This window comes from Lissotriton helveticus, chromosome 3_1, assembly GCF_964261635.1.
Source record: "Lissotriton helveticus chromosome 3_1, aLisHel1.1, whole genome shotgun sequence".
Lineage (NCBI taxonomy): Eukaryota > Metazoa > Chordata > Amphibia > Caudata > Salamandridae > Lissotriton > Lissotriton helveticus.
Window position 1 is genome coordinate 179,941,024 of NC_136061.1, and position 21,798 is coordinate 179,962,821.

The window sequence follows — 21,798 nt, forward strand, 5'->3', positions numbered from 1 at the left end:
AAATGTGCACAGAGGTTGGGGCTACCGATATCCCAATGTACTTAGTTTAGGCAATGTCAACAAACATATGCACTTGCAAAAGTACATGGTGCTCAGGGGTTTGGGTTATGCAGTCCCCATGAGGGATACTGGCCTCAGACTTGGTGAGAGGGCAGCTCAATCTCAAGGAATGAAGGAACCCACCTCCTGTGTTGCTGTATCCTTCGGAGTCCACAGGAGCTCAGGATCAGCATACTGGTCAGTTGTGTTGTGGTGTCTGCGAATGCAGGGGAGTGACTCCTTCACCACAAGGGAAACACTTCAGCTGTCCTCGATGTTCCACAGTACCTGCACAGATCCTGTATGGTGCACGGGCACAAACGCTGCTTTGGATGGAGAGGAAGAATAAGTCGGGCCCAGGCGAAGTACAGAGTGTCCAGACGGTCGGAATTCAGTGGCTTCTGGTTCAAAAACTTCTCCATGTCAAATCTAGGGTCCTACAGCCATGTAAGCCCTTTTATACCCACGGGAGAGGGTTGGACAGATTCAGCGGACCCTGCCAGGGGATGGCCAGGACAGTGGGGAGGATACTCCCATGTCCTTTGTCTAGTTTCACACCAGAGCAGGAGCCAACGGCTCCCAGGACTGGTTTGAACTGGCCTATTTACAGGGACGCCGAGTGTGCCTCTGATACAGACTTTCAGGGCACTTTGGAAGTGCACCTACCCAGATCCAACACACTAAATCCTGTCTGGGAGGTGGTTACACCTCCCTGTGACAGAATGCCTGTTGTCCTGCCTTCCCTTGCACGAGCTTGGCTCAGCAGCAGGAGGGCAGAAATGTGTCTCTGGTCGGCAGCAACTATTTTGTGCTGTCTGGGTCAAGAAGGCTGGTACCAGGAAGAACTCTGACCCCACAAAGCTCACTTCAGAAGGGTGGAATCATACCTTCCACACCGGTTACTGGTGTAGAGGTATGATTCCAAGGTGTTTGATACCAAACACAACACAAATGCATTGTAAATTTCCTTTTTGCTCCATTCTTCTATATGCCTGAAATACCCTATTTATATGTATTGTCTAATGTTTGTGTAACATTGTGGATGCAGGATTGTGTCCCACTGTTTCATTGTTAGTTCGTCTGATTTAATATATTCAAACATTGAATAAATTCTAAAGTCCGGCTGTACTTTTTTTCATTATAGTGCATATTGTGGCCTATAATTATTGGAGTGTTCATTTTCCTTGTCAAGGACCTTTGTCTTTAACATAATTGATACCCCAGGTCCTTGCTTACCTAGTGGGTCCCCTTGTCCTTTAGTAAAAGTATTTTAGTTTGGACGCCTTCTAAAATCTTTTAACTGGCTTTTTTGTTTTTATGAAATATTTGTATTCATTTTTTAACAGTTTGCTTCACTTTTTAAGTTGGCATTTTGTATGGCTTTTAGCAACTGCTTCTGTGATTAGGGTGTTTTTGTGGTACCCAAGGCTTTTTCCCTATATAACGCAAGGCTTTTTATATATATTTAATTTTATAGTTTTTTATTTTTTTTGTCGTCTCCTATCCGACCAAGGGAAGGGTGTTATATAGCTTATGTTAATTTCAATTTTAGTTCCTAATTTTAATTTAGCATCATTTTTCAGTGGTGGTATGCAAATGCTTTTTTCCAATTGCCAAAATGTTGTTTAGTCACATTTATCTTAGATAGACTTTGTCGTCTTGCAGTCTGCACATTTAATACCCAGGGTTGTAAAAATTAGGGTACAAGCATTGTTTTATTTTCTGTGCTCGTATGAGACGACTTCTCTGCTGCAGTCTAATTAAAACAGTGTTATGCACCTCTAGCACAGTGTGATAAGCTTGCTATTTTATTATAAAAACAGAGTCCATGCTGAAGTCGCTGAGAGGTTCACCTCAAGCCAGACTCATTGTGGAATGCTGTAGTAACTGAGATGCAGTTCAGATGCCCCCGACCTTCATCCTGAGAAGGAAGACAGCCATGCTGAAGAAGTGTGCAGGCTTGCACACTCGAGACAGAGTGTATTCCTTAATGCACAAAGGCTAACTACCTGACATACAATACCAGGGTATGTTGTTAGGTCATTCCAATAGGACGGCTGGCGGAAGGGTACTCCTGATATGCTCTTTAGCATATAAATATTCGGAATAGATAGGAGTAATGTTAGAAAAAGTATGAACAAATAACATGGTTGTTTGTGTTTTTCGTAGATCTGAATAACCTGAGGTATCGGGTGAAAGAACCTAGCCACAGGAGAGATTTCCGTCCTCAATCTGTGTTTTGAAAATCAGTAAGGAAGAAAAACTTTTCTTTCTGAGTCCCCTCACTCACCAGGGTTTCCCCACGGTGACATGCTTCAGCATAGGGGCCATCTCAGTCCTCTGTGGACTGAGGCGTGCTACGACTTGCGGATTTACGTAGGAGCACCGTTGTGAAAACTATGTGTAGTGCAGGAAGTGTAGCGGAGTGGGTAGGTGTGAGTTAAAAATACCTAACTAGTGGGCTTAATAATTGTATTCTTGCTCCTAGTTAGTATAGTCTAAAACCGGGGTAGAATACTGGAAAAACTAGCTATAATGGGTTAGATGTTCCTAGTATTTCGTCAACATGTTTCAAGCATTCCCCAAAGCTCTTCGTCAGGAGTACACAGTGACCAACCCTGTGTTCGCCACTCCTATTTTACCTAAATGTGGTCAAGAAAATTCAAAAGACACTGCAACTATTAAGCATGCGTTAGTACATACATACGTTTGAGTATTGTCACGTAGTATTTATTAGGAAGCTATACTATGCCCAATGGTCTCAGGGAGGCTGCGGGTATCTCTAGTACTAGATAAAAAGATCCTAACGGCGTGTTCACCTAACTGGAACCCTCCGGACCGCATCTTGAGTTTGTGTTGTTTGCCATTCTAATAATAATTATTGCAATGATGTGTCCCATCTTTTCAGTAATCGTAGTTCATGTTATATTTATACATATTTAATATTTATTAGACATTTTATCTAAAGATTGAGCTTTTCAATAATCTTTTGAAAATGCAATGCTATATCTTTTTATTGGCACCATCTATAACTCTGTAGGTTTATGAATGTAGATGCAGGACTGTGAGCTAGCCAAACAGACTAACTATTACTGTTTATATGGTAAAACTCAGTCTCTATATTAAGAAGTTTTGTGGCTCTACATACACTGTCCTACTAGATTTGTAGGAACCGTGTAAGGGAGGACACAGACACTGAAGTGAGGTAAGAAGATTTAAGGCTTCATTTAGAAATTTGGTTTGATCTTTTTGCTGAGATGGATTGCTAATTTGTCTTCTGGACCACTGCCATTTGGTATTTTAGGGAGGTGAAAGGTGAGGCTGTATTCTTCGTTGGTCAGATTGTGAAGGATATTTTAGGTGAGGTCACCCTTTTGTCTCTTTCCTTATTGTTATTTAGCATGGCTGTTGACAGCCAAGTGCACAAAGTCTCTGTGGGAGGCACATCACTCTACAAAAGGAACTGGAAAACAGCCTGGAGAGGACACTTGAAAGAAGAACAAACCCAAACCTATTCTGCAAATGCAGACAGAGAATCCACATCCCCACCTCCTTTCACTAATTAAAGGTGGGAGCCACTGACCCACTTGTTGTTCCAGTTCCAAGTTCTCCTTGATAAAGGAAGGAAGAGCACTGCAGAGTATGCAAAGAGCCGGTGTGCAACAAGAGCTGGTGTCTACCTGACAGCCAGCTTCCTAGAGGTGGGGACACATTACCTGGAATCTGAACTGAAAGAAAGAAGTCCTAAGTACAGTTGACACAAGCCAGTGGAGAATCTGTATTCATTAGATGTTGTATATAGTGTTGAGTTTACTGTGTGTATTAAAGTAGTTTCTATTTTTACAAAGACACGCACTTGGTTGGACAATCGTTATTGTGCTGCTGGGAGATTACTGAACTATAAGCTTGAAACACCGAGACACGACCTCTACATGACTGCTCACCATCACAAACAATGAGAGTCAAATGCTGAAGGACTTGTATTTCGCTGTACTTGGCCCAGTTTGCAGAGTCATAGCATATTGGACCCGTGGATGTCAGAGACAAATTACCCCAGCCCTCACACCTGGGTCTGACAGCTTGTCAGACGTGCACCCTAGAGAGGTCTATACTGGTGATGTGTAATAGCACAGAATTGGTAGTTTTCTCCATGATGTACATGTGCAGTATTGGTCCCAGCACTTACTCAAGTGCTGCACTTTTACTTACTAATGCACTTTTACTTAAGAATAGTAGCATATCAAGATGCCACATCAATCACTGTTAGTTTGTGAGCCCCAAAGGATACTTAAGCTAACTATTTAATATCGGCGCCATTATGGACAATAATACTGAAGATGTGTAAGCAGACACCACAACAAATGAGGATGTAGTAGACAATGCAACAACTTGATAACATGACAATGTTACCAGGATAATTGTGGAGACGTTCATTGTCAATGCAGTTGAAGGTGAAATCCAGCTTGAGCTGACTGTTGTAATTGCTCTACTAGAAGTGACAATGACATGACTCCTCATCCACGCACACAAAGCACTACACAACACCGGACCCACATACCTCAACAACCGACTCAGCTTTGACACCCCACCCGAAGCCTCCGCTCAGCCAACCTCGCCCTCGCCACATTTCCTCGTATCTGGAAAGCCACCACCGGCGGCAGATTCTTCTCCTACCTCGCCGCCAAGACCTGGAACGCTCTCCCTACCAGCCTACGACAAACTCAGGACCTGCTGGCCTTCAGGAAACTTCTCAAGACCTGGCTTTTCGATCAGTAGCAGCCCCCCCTTCCCACCTCCCCCAGCACCTTTAGACCCTAACGGGTATGTAGCGCGCTTTAGAAATGCAGTGATTGATTGATTGATTGATGACAACATTGTGGAGCAACCCATCAGAAGATTAGCTAACATTTCCACAGGACACCTACAAATAAGAGGTTATTCTTCACCCAGTATGTGAGGTGATAGCCTATGACGTTGAATCACATCATAGGGGGAATAACCATGCCGCGGTAGTGTCTTGCAAATGGGTGCAGTGCCTTAGCTACACAAAACCGAAAGCAGAGGAAATATTTCTTTGGACCAGTGTTTCACTTCAGGCAGTAAACTGATGAGTTGGCGAAGGAGAGAAACAGGAACACTGTGCACTACTAAACCAAATAGCCATGACTCTAGAAATAATATGGAATCGGGTGGAAATCAACAAGAGTTAACATAAATCACTGCAGGCAATGCACACACTGCGCAATGCTGTCAACGAAACGTGCAGGCCATTCGTACAATACATGACATGGTCATGTTTTGTGATAAGAACGGAACACCTCACTAGATCAACTCTTTATCTATAAATCACATGCCTCCTGTTACTGCTCCTTAAAGCAGTCATCGTAAACGCAGATGCCAGTGAAAAATATAGAAACTATTGAAGTATTTTGTACAGTTTTACGTCCGTGAAAGATTGAATAACACTTTACGCAGATTTATTGTAATTCCTTTGTCTGAGCTGCGTAAATTTTTTTAATATTTTATGAAAAAAGTAATAATTTAATAACATCTGTCTCAACTACCTGCATTGCTGATAACAGTATATATAATAATGATGACTACACGACTCAGAAAATAAAAAAGTATTTTTGTACAATGTTATGTTCAACAAATAGGAATGGTACTCTTACAGAGGGATGTTTTGAGGGTCCAAACACTATACATATTTTTACAAAATTAAAGTTACAAAAAATTATTTTTAATGAGTCTTATGCATTCTTCTGTACCTTCCTTGTGCCTTCCACTATTTACAGATCCACAATGTCATCCACAATGTCATCAACATCATATTCTTCGACCAGTGGTTCATCCATTACAAGAATCCAGGTTCACATAGTTACTAAATTGTGCAATATGCCAAGTAACACAATGTCATAACAGATCTTTTCTAGGGAGTACATGACATTTGCCAACATCGAATTTAACTCCAAAAGACATAAGTGTTTCAATAGCATTCATCGTGTTATACATGATATGTTGTAGATCTCCACATTTTTGTGTAGGCAAGAACCATGTAACCAATGTGTAGACACTATCACCTGCATGGGAAAGACAGATAGGGCCTCATTTATGAGAAGTGACGCATCGCTGCGGGAAAGCAGCGATGCGTCACTTCTCAGTGCGCCCTCCTTGCGACATGATTGATTCGTCATATTTATAATATGACGCATCATGTTGCAAGGAGTTACAGATACGTCAGTATTTCTGACGTATCTGTATGGCGCAAAAGTGACACATTGCTGAAGTGTGTCACAAAAGTGACGCAACTCCAGCAATGTGTCCTTTCACATGGGGCAAGCCCCATGTGAAAGGGCCTGCGTCAGTCTTACGCCTGCTGTGAGGTAGGCGTAAGATATTGACGCATCTCATAGATTTCACTGCATTCCTTCTACGACCCTTTCTTGCGTCAATACGCCCCCCTTGCATACATTATACCTGGCGCAGGTATAATGTGGCGCAAGGGTTTACAAAGTGACGCATCTACCTAGATGCGTCACTTCGCAAATATGGCGCAACTAGGCGCATTTTTTACGCCACTGGTGCATCCCAAAAAGTGACGCACCGGCGACGTAAAAGTGACGCACAGCCTCATAAATGAGGCCCATAATTCTTACCAACGTGCTACTCCATTGTGAATCAATAATAATTACATTAAGGAATCATAACTAGGAGTGTGCCAAATTCATGTAATTTGCGCTTGTGAATTTACGCTAAATTTTGGCACAGATACGCAAAATTACATGTAATTATGTGAAATGCAAAGCCGTCATGAAGTGTCATATTTTAGCCAGAAATGCGCTCTCATATAATTTTTTCGTCGCAAGAATGCATTTTCTGCCACAAAAGTGCAAACAGCAAAAGCCCAGTGAATAACAGCCCCTTGCGTTCTTTCTTCCCGTTGGGTCACTATACATTTTTATAACAAATGGTATATCGCTGGCAATGGCGTCTAATTAAGCAAAGTGGTGTGATATAAGAAGGAAAGTTTGGAAACTCAAGTGGATACAGCATCGGTCTCTTTCAACGAGATGCTTGGACAGTGATCACCGTCACGGATACTGTGCATGACTCGTTTTATGCCTGGCCAATTTAAATTATGCCGTGTGGATTCTGTAATTTTGGGAATTTCATGTTATATTTGTTATGGGAAATATCCTGAAATTATGCCGTTACACCACTTTGCGTAATTACGTGCCATTCGTGGGAATAACAGAACGTGATCAGCTGTTTACTGGGTTTTGTGTTTTTTTACATTATTCTTTTGGCATGACATGAGCTTTTGTGTTAAAAGTTGGTGCCAGGATCCATTTTGTTCTAAAATATAGCGCAAAAGGAAGATTTGCATTTTGCGTAGTTACACAATATTTCACGTAATTTTGCTGACATTTTGGGGCAATATCTAGAAAGCAAGTTACGTGAATTTCACACACATCCAGTTGATTCTTGAACGGATCCAGAATGTCTAATATGGACTGCTTATTCAATCTGTAAAGTTGCACCACCTGCTCATAGGTCATATTAAACATATATATATTGCTTCTGAAAATACGTTTTATCTCCCCCCCAACCCCTTGGTAATGCTCTCCAGACTGCTGTTCTTCAGGAAGTTGATGAGTCCTGAGTCTTGTCAAGTTATTTCCATAGATCAAATGTTGGTATCTGTAGACCTGTATGATATAGGACAGGTGACTTTATTTCAGAATTGCACAACCATCAGGATACAGGGGGCCAGATGTATAAATATTGGATTTTGCGATTCCATAATAGTGAATTTTACCGATTGGCTATTATGGAATTGCAAAATGCAATGAATGTAGGTTTCGCAATAATAATTGCGATTCCTATATATTCCTTATTTGCGAGTCGCAAATAAGGAATGGCTTCCCATTCATTCCTATGGCCCAATAGGTACTCGCAAATTTCGCATGCAATTTCAGGGGTGCAAGGGCGCCAACTGGACATCCTGTTGCACCTCTGGAATATGCATGTGTGCACATGTGGCACACATACATGCCCTAAGGGCATGTATGTACGCCACATGGCACCTTGAAAAATGCAAAAAAGTGCGTTTTTTATGGAATTCGCATGTTACCACCAACTTGAAATTGGTGGTAATTTGAGATTCCTTACAGGCAGGCCGCACATTTTTTTGCTTCCTGCATTTCATTTAAGGAATCGCAAATTGCGATTCCTTAAATGCCTTTGCAAAATAGGGAATCACAATTTTTGTGATTCCCTATTTTGCGAATGCTATTTGGGATAATACATTCCAAAAGGCTTTTTTCCCATTCGCAAATGGGCCGATTCTGCTAATCGTTCCATTTGCAAACGTGAAAAAACGCTTAATGCATCTGGCCCATGGTGTCGCACACAATCGCAGTGTACGACAAGTGCCAAAAATGTGTCCCATAAATCAAAGAGCTATCCCAGTGCCCGCTACCATCCAGGACCAGCCCATTATATCAGCTCATGGTTAACATCTCAAATCCTATGTCTTAGTGCCGAGTGTGCTGTACAATTCCTATGGAATGAAACATGCAAGAATGTACAACAATAAACAAGTTATTCAAAATCCCAAAAGAAAATAATCATGGCAGCGACAAGCAGGCGGGTGTTGTACCCTATAGAATCTGAACTCACATAAGTGGGCTTGGATACATACTGGAGTCTATCTGCCCTGCCTCCTAGGTCAGAGGTGATTCACTTTAACAAGTATTTTTTCGTCTCCAATATTTTTGTCCCATTACCTTAAATATGACGTCAAAACACAGTACTGACTGCTGGAATAAAAAAAATGTCAAGCATCAAATTATTTGCAACTACAATAATCACTGCTATGCGATTTATACAATTGCAAACCTTTAATCAAAATCAAGCAAATAGAGAATTGTGCAGCAAAGAAGGGTAAACATTAGCTCTAAAACAAGCATTAACAAATCCAATAGGTCTTGCCTTTGAGACCTATTGTCTTTGTCAATGCATTTTGGCAGTGCTCTACCGCTGCAGGCTTTTTCTCGATGGGGTGAACTATTTGAACCATTGTTATAAAAAATAAAATTAAAAACTGTGATAACTCGCCCGTGTCTACACGTGTTCAGCCTGTGAACGCATGCAGTGGAACGACGGGTGCGGTGCTTTCATTTGGATCAGTAAATTAAAAAATATTTTTTTTTAGCACTATTTTAACAAGATAAAAAGAACCACCGGTGGTTGCGGTAACAGAGGAGCAAATAAAGGGAGCACATGGATCAGGGAGGGGATGAACATTGCACTTCGGAGGAAGCAACAAGGGGCGAGGAAAGAAGCACACATGGAGAGAGAACACAGACCACAGGGGTGTGGAGAGAAAAACACGGAGCATGCCTGTGTGGGGGAAAGGGGGGGAGTCACACAAGAGAGAGAAAAGCACACAAAAGTGACAGCAACATGGGGAGCGGTGGAGAGGCAAACAAGAGCTGTAGCAACATAGTGTGGAGAGGGTGGACATTTGGGAAAGCGCATGTGGTAGAGAAGGAGGAGCTGGAAAACACATGAGGCTAAACCAAAAAGCAAATTAAAAGGTCCTTTAGCATGAGCAGTAGAAAGATAGAAGCTAGTCAATCAGAGAGATGGTAAAGGAACTATGCTCCAGCGGAGGAACACACACAAGATGGACATGCTAAGACAAGGAAAATCGGACCAAGAAGCAAGCAAATGAGAGCATCAATAAAACCATCTAATGGTAAGCAAAAGGCGAGCTTTAAGTCCCTGTATATTCTTGGAAAGCCCACAATAGGTCTTTTGCAAACAGGCAGCATCCACAGTCTCCAAGCGTCAAGCTAAAAACAAACATTTCCAGGATAGTAAGAAAGACAACAAGTTGTATATGAACATATGGATGACAAATAAATAGAGGTAGTGGGACAGTTATGATATAAAGCAGTACCTTAGACATCTTCCAAGTCATTTTAAAACCAGATTATAAGGTGACCAATGGTGCTGAAGAGCTGAAATCCACTGAAGGTCTAAAGGCAGCATTAAGTAAGCATGTGGCAATTTTAATATATGTGCCCCAAATGTTGATGATGGAGCTTTTTCTGAACAGTTTTCTAACTGATTATGTCATATGTGACTATACCAATCATATGAGCTGGTGATTTCAATTGCACTCTTGATGGCGATATAGATTGATAGATATCCTGCTCCGTTACACACTAAGCCATTCATGCCAAAGCGTTTCATGGCGGTGATGGTAAGACTGGACGCGTGGGACTACATCTGCCATTACCTAATTCATGGGACTTATGTCAGTCTAGATCGGATATTAGTAACAAGCTACATAGCTACAAAAACGTGAACAGCACAATATCAATACAGGTTTCTCCCAGACCATGCCCCATTAGTGATTGATTACTGTAACATTCCGATCAGATCCCGAGTTCCTATGTGGAGACTTCTACCTGAACCCGTGCAAAACTCAGTCTTCCGCACAGAGATGAGAGAGGTAATGGACAGAGCTAATGAATGAGAGACATTTAAAGGGGCTGTGAAAGGCGAATGCATTACCCAAATAGTTGTAATATTGAAACAACTTAAGACAGAATTGTCGCATCTGGAAGACCTAGTATCCTGGCTACAGAGGAGGGAGAAAATTGACACTGCAACTAAAATTGTATTATTAACCCCTTGCGCGCTTGTGATGGAACCATTCCGTCACGAGCCACGGTGGGGCTGTGCTGGTGACGTAATGGTTTCGTCACGGCCTGGCCGCCGCGCCTGCGCGGCGCTGATTTCGCACCTGCGCGGCGCGTTCTATTGAGCAGAAGCATTCCGTACAAGCACAGTGCCACCGCGGTTCGTGACGGAGTGGTTCTGTCATGAGCATGGCGGCGCCGCGCGGGCTCCCCTACCCCCTAGCGTCGCGGCGGAAATACCGCCGTGGAATTACCGCTGCGGCCAAGGGTTTAAACGCTAATAAAAAAACTGAGCAACACATCGGACAAATTAGATAAGTTACACTTGAAGAGTATGGACAAAAACTATACAGAGACAGTGAGTGACTAGTCCAGCAAGCTCCTTTCGTGATTGCTATGTAGGCAAATCCCACAGCCTCATGTACTCTTACTTACAAACCTGATGACGCAAGGCTCTCAATCCAAGTTGGCGATATTATTACCTAACAAAAGTATCTAGAACAACTATACCAATGTCCATTGGGATTTCAAAATTCTTCCCCAATAGAATTTTTGACAGATAAACAGCTGCTAAGGCTCACAGAGGCACAATTAGAGAGTTTACAGGAAGAAATTGCAGAAAACGAACTTCCTGTAGAGGTAAAAGAAATGTTGCTTAGTAAGACACTATCAGCCAGATTCATCATTGTCCCGTTTTGCGAGTCCTTAATAGCGATTATTAAGGAATCGCTATTATGGACTTGCAAAACAGGATTCATGTAGAAATCGCAATTAAAATTGCGATTCCTACAGCTTTCTTATTTGCGATTAGCAAATTGCTAATCGGAAATAAGGAATAACTCTCCATTCATTCCTAAAGGCCCATAGGAATGAATGGAGAGTTATTCCTTATTTCCGATTAGCAATTTGCTAATCGCAAATAAGGATGCGATTTCAAGGGTGCCAGAGGTGTGCAAAGGAAACCCTGTAGCACCCCTGAAATGGAAATGTAGCCTGATGTTGCGCACACACATGTCCAAAGGACATGTGTGTGTGTAACATACCACTTAGAAAAATGCACTAAAGTGCATTTTTCTAAGTTTTCGCTATTTACCATGAAGTCAGACTAAAGGCCCATAGGAATGAATGGAGAGTTATTCCTTATTTCCGATTAGCAATTTGCTAATCGCAAATAAGGATGCGATTTCAAGGGTGCCAGAGGTGTGCAAAGGACACCCTGTAGCACCCCTGAAATGGAAATGTAGCCTGATGTTGCGCACACACATGTCCAAAGGACATGTGTGTGTGTAACATACCACTTAGAAAAATGCACTAAAGTGCATTTTTCTAAGTTTTCGCTATTTACCATGAAGTCAGACTTCGCGGTAAATAGCGGCCGGAAATTGCGAATTCTCAAATTTTAAAAGTTTCATGAATTGCATTTAAGGAATCTCAAATAGAGATTCCTTAAATGCTATTCCTCGCTAAAATGCGAACTCTGTATTAGCGATTTTTGCATTTGGGATGATGAATCCCAAATGCAAAAATTGCGCTCGCAAAGAGCCAGATTCTCAGAATCTGGCCCTTTGCGAGCGCAATTTCCCTTGATGAATCTAGCTGTATGTTTAGATGGGCTGCCTTCATAATTTTATCATTCCTTTGCTTACTTGCTCCCTGAAGAAGCTGCTAGAGGTGTATGTAGGGGCTAGAGCTTTGGGGAGATTTCCAGATACTATGAAGGAGGTGGTTATAGTGATGGTGCTCAAACTTGTTAAAGATCCCACTAAAATAGGGTCCTACAGACTAATTTCCATGATTGATACTGTTAAACTTCTGGCCCATGTTTTGGCTAAAATAGGGTCCTACAGACTAATTTCCATGATTGATACTGTTAAACTTCTGGCCCATGTTTTGGCTAATAGCTTCTGTTGTGTAACTGGGCCGCTGGTATATGTTGACCAGTGCAATGGAGCTCATTACTAAATATTCACATGTTTACAAACATGTTATATTCTATACAGCATGAAATGGGTGGTGCAGTTATGGCCTTGGATTTCGAAAAACTGTTCAATACTGTTGGATGGGCCAATGTTTGAGGTGTCGCAAGGAATCAGTTTTGGCCCAGTCTATCAGGGATTTGTCAAACTTCTCTATATGTAACTCATGTCCATGATGAGACTAGGACACATGATATCAACTAGGTGGGTGTTTGAGCGGGGAACTCATCAGCCCTTTGTCGACTTTGCTGTTCACCCTTGAATTAGAATACTTGGCAATCAGACTAAAGGAGGCACTGCTTGATTGGGGGAGATCAGAATAGGTGATGTGACACATATAGTATCGATGTTTGCAGATGATACATTGGTTTATCTTAATAATGCGCACTACATACATAGTTAGCCAAGCTAGAAAAGTTTGGAGATGCGTCTATCCTATGTATCAATAAGGCCAAGCCAGTGGAGTTTCCCTTGGACAAACTTCGTTGTGGCTACACCAATAACATTCCTGCCTAATATAATAAGATGGGAAATGGAGCAGTGCAGATAATTGGGTGTACAGGTGGTTCACACACCAAAAATTCAATATGGTAGCAATGTGGGTAGAGTGCCACAGGGATTTAAGAAGTCGAATATAGCCTTAGAGCCCACAGTACTGGTCATTAAAGGCTCGCTCCAGCATTAAAGGCCTGAGTCGAACGCAAGGGCCTTTTACAAGGGAGCAGGCCTTTAATGGCCAGTAGAGCCCTTTACAGAGGGCTCTAAGGCTGTTAGAGCTTCCACCCCAGAGGGCAGAATGTTCTAATCTGTAAAACAAAGGCCTCACGGAGCTGGAGTGGATTGAAACCCTCCTGGGCTCCATGACCCCTTTTCTTCACAGCAACAGCTGTGAACAAACATTGGAATGTTGGAGCTCCTGGCTTCCACAAGCCATTAGGAGCCCAGAGCACTCCAATGTTTTCAATGGACATTCCAATGTTCTAAAACTTTTTAGAATAATCTCCTTCTAACTATTGTAGATCTCATTACTCTCACAAAGATGGTGCCCTACCTCGCTGCATATATCATTTAGAAACCATTCTACGTATGATCCCTCTCTCCACATTTAAAGAAATGGATTGCATTTTGATATCTCTGGTCGGGACAGATAAAAGAAGTAGGATGTGCCTAAGTATCCTCAAACTACACAGAGTGGAGTGTGGACTGGGTCTCCCTGATTTGGAGTTATATTATATTGCAGCGCAGCTGCAACACATCGCACAGTGTGCAAGGCGGAGAAAAATTGGGGGGGGGGGAAATTATTGAGGGGATGCTGTGAGAGAGAATCACTCCCTGTTTTATTGAGGAGAGAGAGGAGTGCACCAAATTAAGGTCCACATAAAGTTCGACACACTGTCCCAGTGTGGGAAACTGCAATACTTAGGGATTTGAGACAGTTCTCATTGACCAGATCTATTAAGATTTGACGGGTACTACCAATAGAGACATCTCTTTGGCTTGGTGGTGGGAGTTGGGGTGATGCACGTTCGGCTGCTTATACATGGGTAATACATTTTGGACATTTAAGGAGGCACAGGGCAGTGTTTTGGTATGCAAAGATTTCTAGAACGGGGAGAAAGATCTGGTCAGGATTCCCTGACACCCCTCCACCTCTGCAGTCCTAAGCAGACTCCTTATCCCGTTCCGCCGAAGCGAGCACTACCTCCCTGGTGCTGCGCATGGCCGTTAGCCAATGCAGCCCCTTCACCTAATGGAACGCCCGCACCACAGTGAATTTGCGCTGCGGTAAACGGGTTTAAATGGGTCCCCCTACCCACCCTGTATCCCATCTTTGTAGAGCATTAAAGGCTGACAAACAGACAACGATGTTGCCGGTCCAAAAGCGTGGATAAAGATTTGGAGACCCCGCTGACAGATAATGGAACCAGGACTGTGCACATGTCCAATTGAATTTCTAGTAATATCTGGTTTAAATTAACACATTTTAACTTCCTACACAACACTTATTTTACCCTTTTGAAACTGCACATGATTTGCCCTGAGAGGTCACCAGGGTGTGTAAAATGCGCAGAGGGGAAAGCTGATTCGCTTTACATGACATGGGGCCGAGAAAGGTTACAAGACTACTGCCAAACTGTGATAAGTAAGCTTCAAGAAATTGTGAATTTACCCATTGAAATGTCTTATTAGACACAGAATTCTCAATATTATGCCCAACCCTAAGAGATCGAGGCTCAAATACAAATCTGCGTTTCTGGAACTGACGTTGTCAAAACTCCACATCGCTATCCAGTGGCTGAAGCCACGTGCCCCAACCACGCCCTACTGGGAGAAGATCTCCTTTAATGGGAAAGGAGGAAATTACCATGAAAATGGCCTAACAGAAGGCAAACTGTCCAACGATTTGGAAACATGGTCCTCATTGCTTCAAACACTGATGTTGTGGACTGACAAGGGGAGTCGGAGGGGAAAGAGAAAGAGATGCCCTAAATGAATGATTGAGTCATGAGGTCGCTTAACATGTTGGAATGTTACATACATTGGGTTATTTCTGTATGCCGCTGTCACAACTGTTTATGCCAAACCTATAAATACACATTTTTGAAAAATGATGTGTCTCAGTATCTGGTTCTTCGACTGCGCAGATATGTCAGTCTTATTGGTGGTACAATTTAAAGGTGAGTTTCAAGGTGAATTCAATCTGAGTGTTTTTCATATTCATTGAAGAAAATGTTGTTTCACTTTGAACACCATTGGTTGAGGTAAATATGAGTTAGTGAATATCAAAAAAGGTCAAAGTATTGTCACTGGTTTTATACAAATCAGCATCAGACCCTTAAACAATCCCTTCCTAAGTTCAAAATAATAAATTAGCTAGTAACAGGGGGCCCTCATTCCAAGGCCTAGGCTTCCTGTCGAGGTTTTGAATAAATAACTAGTACAGTGCTCTCGAGGTATTTGAAGAGGGGAGTTACACAGTATGAAACGTAGGTGATTTATGACTCTTACTCTGAGGCATACCAAGTGAGGGGACCTTTTAATGGCAACTGCAGACAAAAGATTGCAGTGTGATGACAGATGCTTTCCCTATGACAGTAGTCACTGAGGGAATGTCAAGATTTGCAAGTACAAGACGGCAGAGTTGGATACTTTCTGGTTAAAACACCCCTCTCTAATCCACCAAACATCAGACGGTTGATTCTCATGAATAAATGAGTGTATAAACCACAATATGTACTTGAGTATTTGTCCTACAAAAGGAATTTGCCTAATTTGTTGCATCATTTTATGGCATTCCTGTGACATTGTGGAGGGAGATTTTATGCTACTCGCTCAAGGTTCAAGAATAATAATTTTTAAAATGTGTATTCAATTTTCATACAAAAGACAAAGTAACGATAAGCATAAAGGTCATGTGATAGAGTGTGGGTATCAGGGTACAAATACTAAAAGATCGCAAGCAGCTCACTGGCCACCTTCTTCCACCGCAAGATCGCTGACATCCATGACAGCTTCAACACCACAACCGCACCGACAACGCCAGACACCACCCACCCGGCGATCACCACCCGCACCAACCACCTGACCACCTGGACCAACGTCAACGACGATGAAATTCCCAAGACAATGAACACCATCCACTCAGGATCACCATCAGACCCCTGCCCACACCACATATTCAACAAAGCAGACGCAATCATCACACCCCAACTCCGGAAAGTAATCAACTGCTCCCTCGAGACAGCCACATTCCCGGAAAGCTGGAAGCACGCCGAGATCAACACCCTCCTCAAGAAGCCCAAAGCGGACCCCAAGGACTTCAGGAACTTCCGGACCATCTCCCTACTCCGGTTCCCAGCGAAGGTCATCGAGAAAGTCGTCAACACGCAACTGACCCGATACCTCAAAGACAACAACATCCTGGACCCCTCCCAGTCCGGGATCCGAAGAAACCATAGTACCGAGACAGCCCTCATCGCCGCCACAGACGACATCATGCTGCAACAAGACAACGGTGAGACATCTGCCCTCATCCTCCTGGACCTGTCAGCTGCCTTCGACGCGGTCTGCCACCGCACACTAAAGACACGTCTCCAAGAGGCCGGAATACAAGAAAAAGCCCTAGACTGGACCACATCCTTCCTCTCCGGGAGAACATAGAGCGTCCGCCTCCCCCCCTTCCGCTCCGAAGCCACCGACATCATCTGCGGCGTACCCCAGGGCTCATCCCTCAGCCCGACGCTGTTCAACGTCTACATGGCCCCCCTCGCCCACGTCGCCCGCCAGCACCACCTAAACATCATCTCCTTCGCCGACGACACCCAGCTGATCCTCTCCCTCACCAAGGACCCGCACACCGCCAAAACCAACCTCCACGAAGGAATGAAGGCCGTCGCAAAATGGATGAGGAACAGCCGACTGAAGCTGAACTCGGACAAGATGGAGGTCCTCATCCTTGGCTCCACCCCCTAAGTCTGGGACGACTCCTGGTGGCCGACCACGCTGGGAACAGCTCCGACACCCACTGACCATGCACGCAACTTGGGTTTCATCCTTGGCTCCTCCCTCTCCATGTCAAAGCAGGTCAACGCCGTTTCCTCCTCCTGCTTCAACACCCTCCGCATGCTCTGCAGGATCTACAAGTGGATTCCGACCGAAACAAGAAGAACGGTCACCCAGGCCCTCGTCAGCAGCAGACTGGACTACGGCAACGCACTTTATGCAGGAATCCCGCCCAATCACCTGCGACGACTACAACGCATTCAAAACGCCTCCTCAACATCCCACGCCGCAGCCACATCACCCCCACCTGAGAGACCTCCACTGGCTCCCTGTCGAAAAAAGAGTCACCTTAAAGCTACTCACCCACGCACACAAAACCTTCCACAACACCGGACCAGCACACATCAACGACCGACTCAGCTTCGAGACCCCCACCCGCCAGCTCCGCTCTGCCAGCCTCGCCCTCGCTGCGGTCCCCCGCATTCAACGAACGACCGCTGGCGGAAGATCCTTCTCCTTCCTCTCCGCCAAGACCTGGAACACCCTCCCTACCCACCTGCAGCAGACCCATGACCTGCACACCTTCAGAAGACTCCTCAAGACCGGCTCTTCTAACAGTAGCAGCACCTCCCCCTCAGCGCCTTGAGACCCTTGCGGGTATATAGTGCGCTTTACAAATGGATTGATTGACTGATTGATAAGAGGTTTCACAGAAATGGCTACTCTACTGGAGACAATTTGCACAAAAAAACCATATGGTATTCTTAGCAATGCTGTCCTTGATTTCTATCAAGTGTGGCGAAAACCTTTCTGAAACTGTTGGCAACATTCAATACTTTGCAATACCATGCATGTGGCCCATTGAGAAGCTTTGAAAATATGGGCTGATTTTTATAAATTGCAAACGTAATGTCTCATGGCTCATAGATCATATGTGGGGCACTTTGTGTACTTAGGGGCTCATTAGGATAGAGGTTTTTCCGCATCCTCCGGGCCGGCGGAAGCCACCGCCGGCCCGGAGGATGCGGAAAAACCGCAGCGGACCAACCAAAGACCCACCGCCACATTAGGATGGCTGGTGGGTCCTGGTTTCCGTCCGCAGCTTTTCCGCCGCGGTTGGCTTACAACCGCGGTGGAAAAGCAGTAATATGGTGACGGTGTCTATCAGACACCGTCAGCCATATTAGGATGCCCAGAAAGAAATGCTTTTCCACAGCGGATTTTCCGCCGTGGAGAAGCATACGGAGCTTCACTGCGGGGGCCCGTTGCGGGCCCCCTGGGTGAAGGGGGGTGGGGGTGCACATGGGGGGTACCTATGGTACCCCCCTTCAATTTTATTCAAGTAATCGGCAGGCACCGCGCGGTGCCTGCCGCTGGCTGCATACAAATGCAATGTATGCATTTTTAACATTGCGGCGGGTGCAGCTTGAAGCTGCACCCGCCGCAATGTTAAAGATTGAGGATGTGACCGCCAGGCTGGCGGTCACATCCTAATTGCACTGGAGGGACCGCCGCTGCCCCTGCGGACGGTCCCTCCTCCTCTAGGGTGGCGGACGGACGCCATCCTAATGAGCCCCTTAATGTCTTGTGAGCTTTTAATGACATTGCTGGGCAGTGCACGGTACTGAGACCGAAGCAATTAAAATAGTGGGTGACACCATTTGTGTACTAAATGGGAGATTCTCCGACTAAGTTTTGGATTGTTCTGCACTTTTATCTATTTTTAGACCTGCACTAGACACAACTTTATTTGTTTTCCAGCCTCATGTGTTGTACTGGTGCAGCGCGGCTCCAGAAATTCTACATAAACCATCACCTTAACCCAAGGAGCTATTCATGAATTTCTCACCAGTGGACCCATAAGACTGCAATTCATTTATACACACATTTGCTCTGCTCCGAGGATTCAGTGAAGACCAAAGGAGAGCCGCGGGGCTATAGCTGAGTGTCTAAACTTAAGATTTATACATTATTTACATCTGCAGTTTTAATTCTAATACCATAGTTTTTCTCTATAAGAAAGATTTAAAACACTCCACCATTTATTTTCGATGAATCAGCTAATAAAAGTTAACCTAAGGACAACAAGACCTGCTTAATTCTCCATTTTTTAAATGTTTATTTAGAGATTTAATCTCCTAGCATGATCTCTACGTTTTACTTGAAAGAAAATTCAGTTATGCATTAATAACCTGAAAGAAAAATTAAATTTAAAACATTCATTTATTAGCATGACAGTTTAGGAAAATAATTCAAATCATATTACCAAGATGTAGAGACGCAGACATCAGCATAGAACAGAATAGTTCCCAAAGAAAACACCTCTCTATCTCTCTCGATGTTCCCCTCTCATAGGACTTCGCACCCATTCAAAAGTTAAAGTTCAGAAACATTTCAAAGTCACTGCGCCATAGGAAAATTGCGCAGGCTGACAGTATCTCGGGTGCAAAGATTAAGTCGAAAAACAAGCTTTTTTCATTGTCTCAAATTTCCTCTTTATACCCTTTTTCACAAACTTCTCTATCTAAATTTGCAACTCTTATGTCCTAGAGTGTCTGTGAATGGTCAATTTAGAGGTGGATGAACATCACCTCATCGCCTTACTGTTCAATTAATGCGGAGTCATCATTATAATTGAAAAAATAGTGGTGCCATTGTTCATGTTCTACTTCCTTCGAAGTGTCCTTTAAATTGTTATTCAGTGCCCCATTCCCACGACTCATCTGCTGACTTTCATAAAATTTGGCATCTGCTCCATGCGGCGCCGGCAAGCCACGCTGTCCTTGACCCATACTGCACAGACACAGGCAGCTCGTGCTTCCTGTCGGCGCATGCGTTCTTAGACCGCCAACTCGAAGTCACAGTCAGCTCCATTTTCTTTTGGTCACATAGGCCTCAATTTAGGAACTATTATAGAAACAAACACAATTAAACGTAAATTTCTGAAATAAAGCCCTACTGTTTACCTCCCCCTTTCTAATAATATCCCAGTTAGTATTTATCTAGCTTTAAGCAACACATATGCGTGAATTTACTTACCAAATCTTCCTGATTTATGCCACAAATAAAAAGACAGAAAGCACATTCGTGCTCTCCACGCCACTAGAGTCAAGCTATCCTGGCGGATGACGGCTAATAGCCAGAAACCGGTCCTAGGATGATTGATTCCGGTCCAGGGAAGACATGGCTTGGCAGTTCTGGCTGGACTGTTCCCATGAGGCACAGGGTCAAGGCTGATTTGCATACAGCCATGTCTGAACTGGGTTGGTGTGGGGAGCAAATAAACGATGGATTTAGGCCCAGATCTCTGTACTGGGGTGAATGTGTGACATTGTTCTGCATTCTGTCCATCAACTGTTGTTTTTGCAAATGTCACCCCGAGTGGGCAGGTATGCTCAGACGTGAGTCCCGTGCTCTCCACACCACTGGAGTCAAGCTATCCTGGCTGATGACGGCTGGTAGCCAGAAACTGGTCCTTGGATGCTTGATTCCGGTCCAGGAAAGACATGGCTTGGCAGTTCAGGCTGGACTGTTCCCATGAGACACAGGGTCAAGGCTGATTTGCAGATGGCCATGTCCGAATTGGGTTGGTGTGGGGAGCAAAAAACAATGAATTTAGGTCCAGATCTCTGTACCGGAGTGAATGTATGACATTGTTGTGCATTCTGTCCATCAACTGTTGTTTTTGCATATGTCACCCCGAGTGGGACGTGTATGCTCAGACGTGAGTCCCTTGCTCTTCACACCACTGGAGTCAAGCTATCCTGGCTGATGACGGCTGATAGCTAGAAACCGGTCCAAGGATGCTTGATTCCGGTCCAGGGAAGATATGGCTTGGCAGTTCTGACTGGACTGTTCCCATGAGGCACAGGGTCAAGGCTGATTTGCATATGGCCATGTCGGAACTGGGTTGGCGTGGGGAGCAAAAAATGATGGATTTAGGCCCAGATCTCTGTACTGGGGTGAATGTATGACATGTTTCTGCATTCTGTCCATCAACTGTTGTTTTTGAATATGTCACCCCGAGTGGGACGGGTATGCTCAGACGTGAGTCCCGTGCTCTCCACACCACTTGAGTCAAGCTATCCTGGCTGATGATGGCTGATAGCCGGAAACCGGTCCTAGGATGCTTGATTCCGGTCCTGGGAAGACATGGCTTGGCAGTTCGGGCTGGATTGTTCCCATGAGGCACAGGGTCAAGGCTGATTTTTATATGGTCCTGTCTGAAATGGGTTGGTGTGGGGAGCAAAAAAACGATGGATTTAGGCCCAGGTCTCTGTGCTGGGGTGAATGCATGACATTGTTCTGCATTCTGTCCACCAACTGTTGTTTTTGCAAAAATTATATCTAAAGCAAGTCGATTTTGCATTATCATACTTCTCATAGCAAACATTTCTGTGTTAACCATTAAAAATCCTCCCGCTGTGTCTGTTGACAATCGGTCTACTACTGTTGCCAATTTTCTAATTCAGTTTGCATTAAATGATATGCCTACTGCTGGTATTAGTGCTCCAAAAACATCCCCTATTATTTCAATTACACTTTCTCTTCTCCTCCGACTTAAT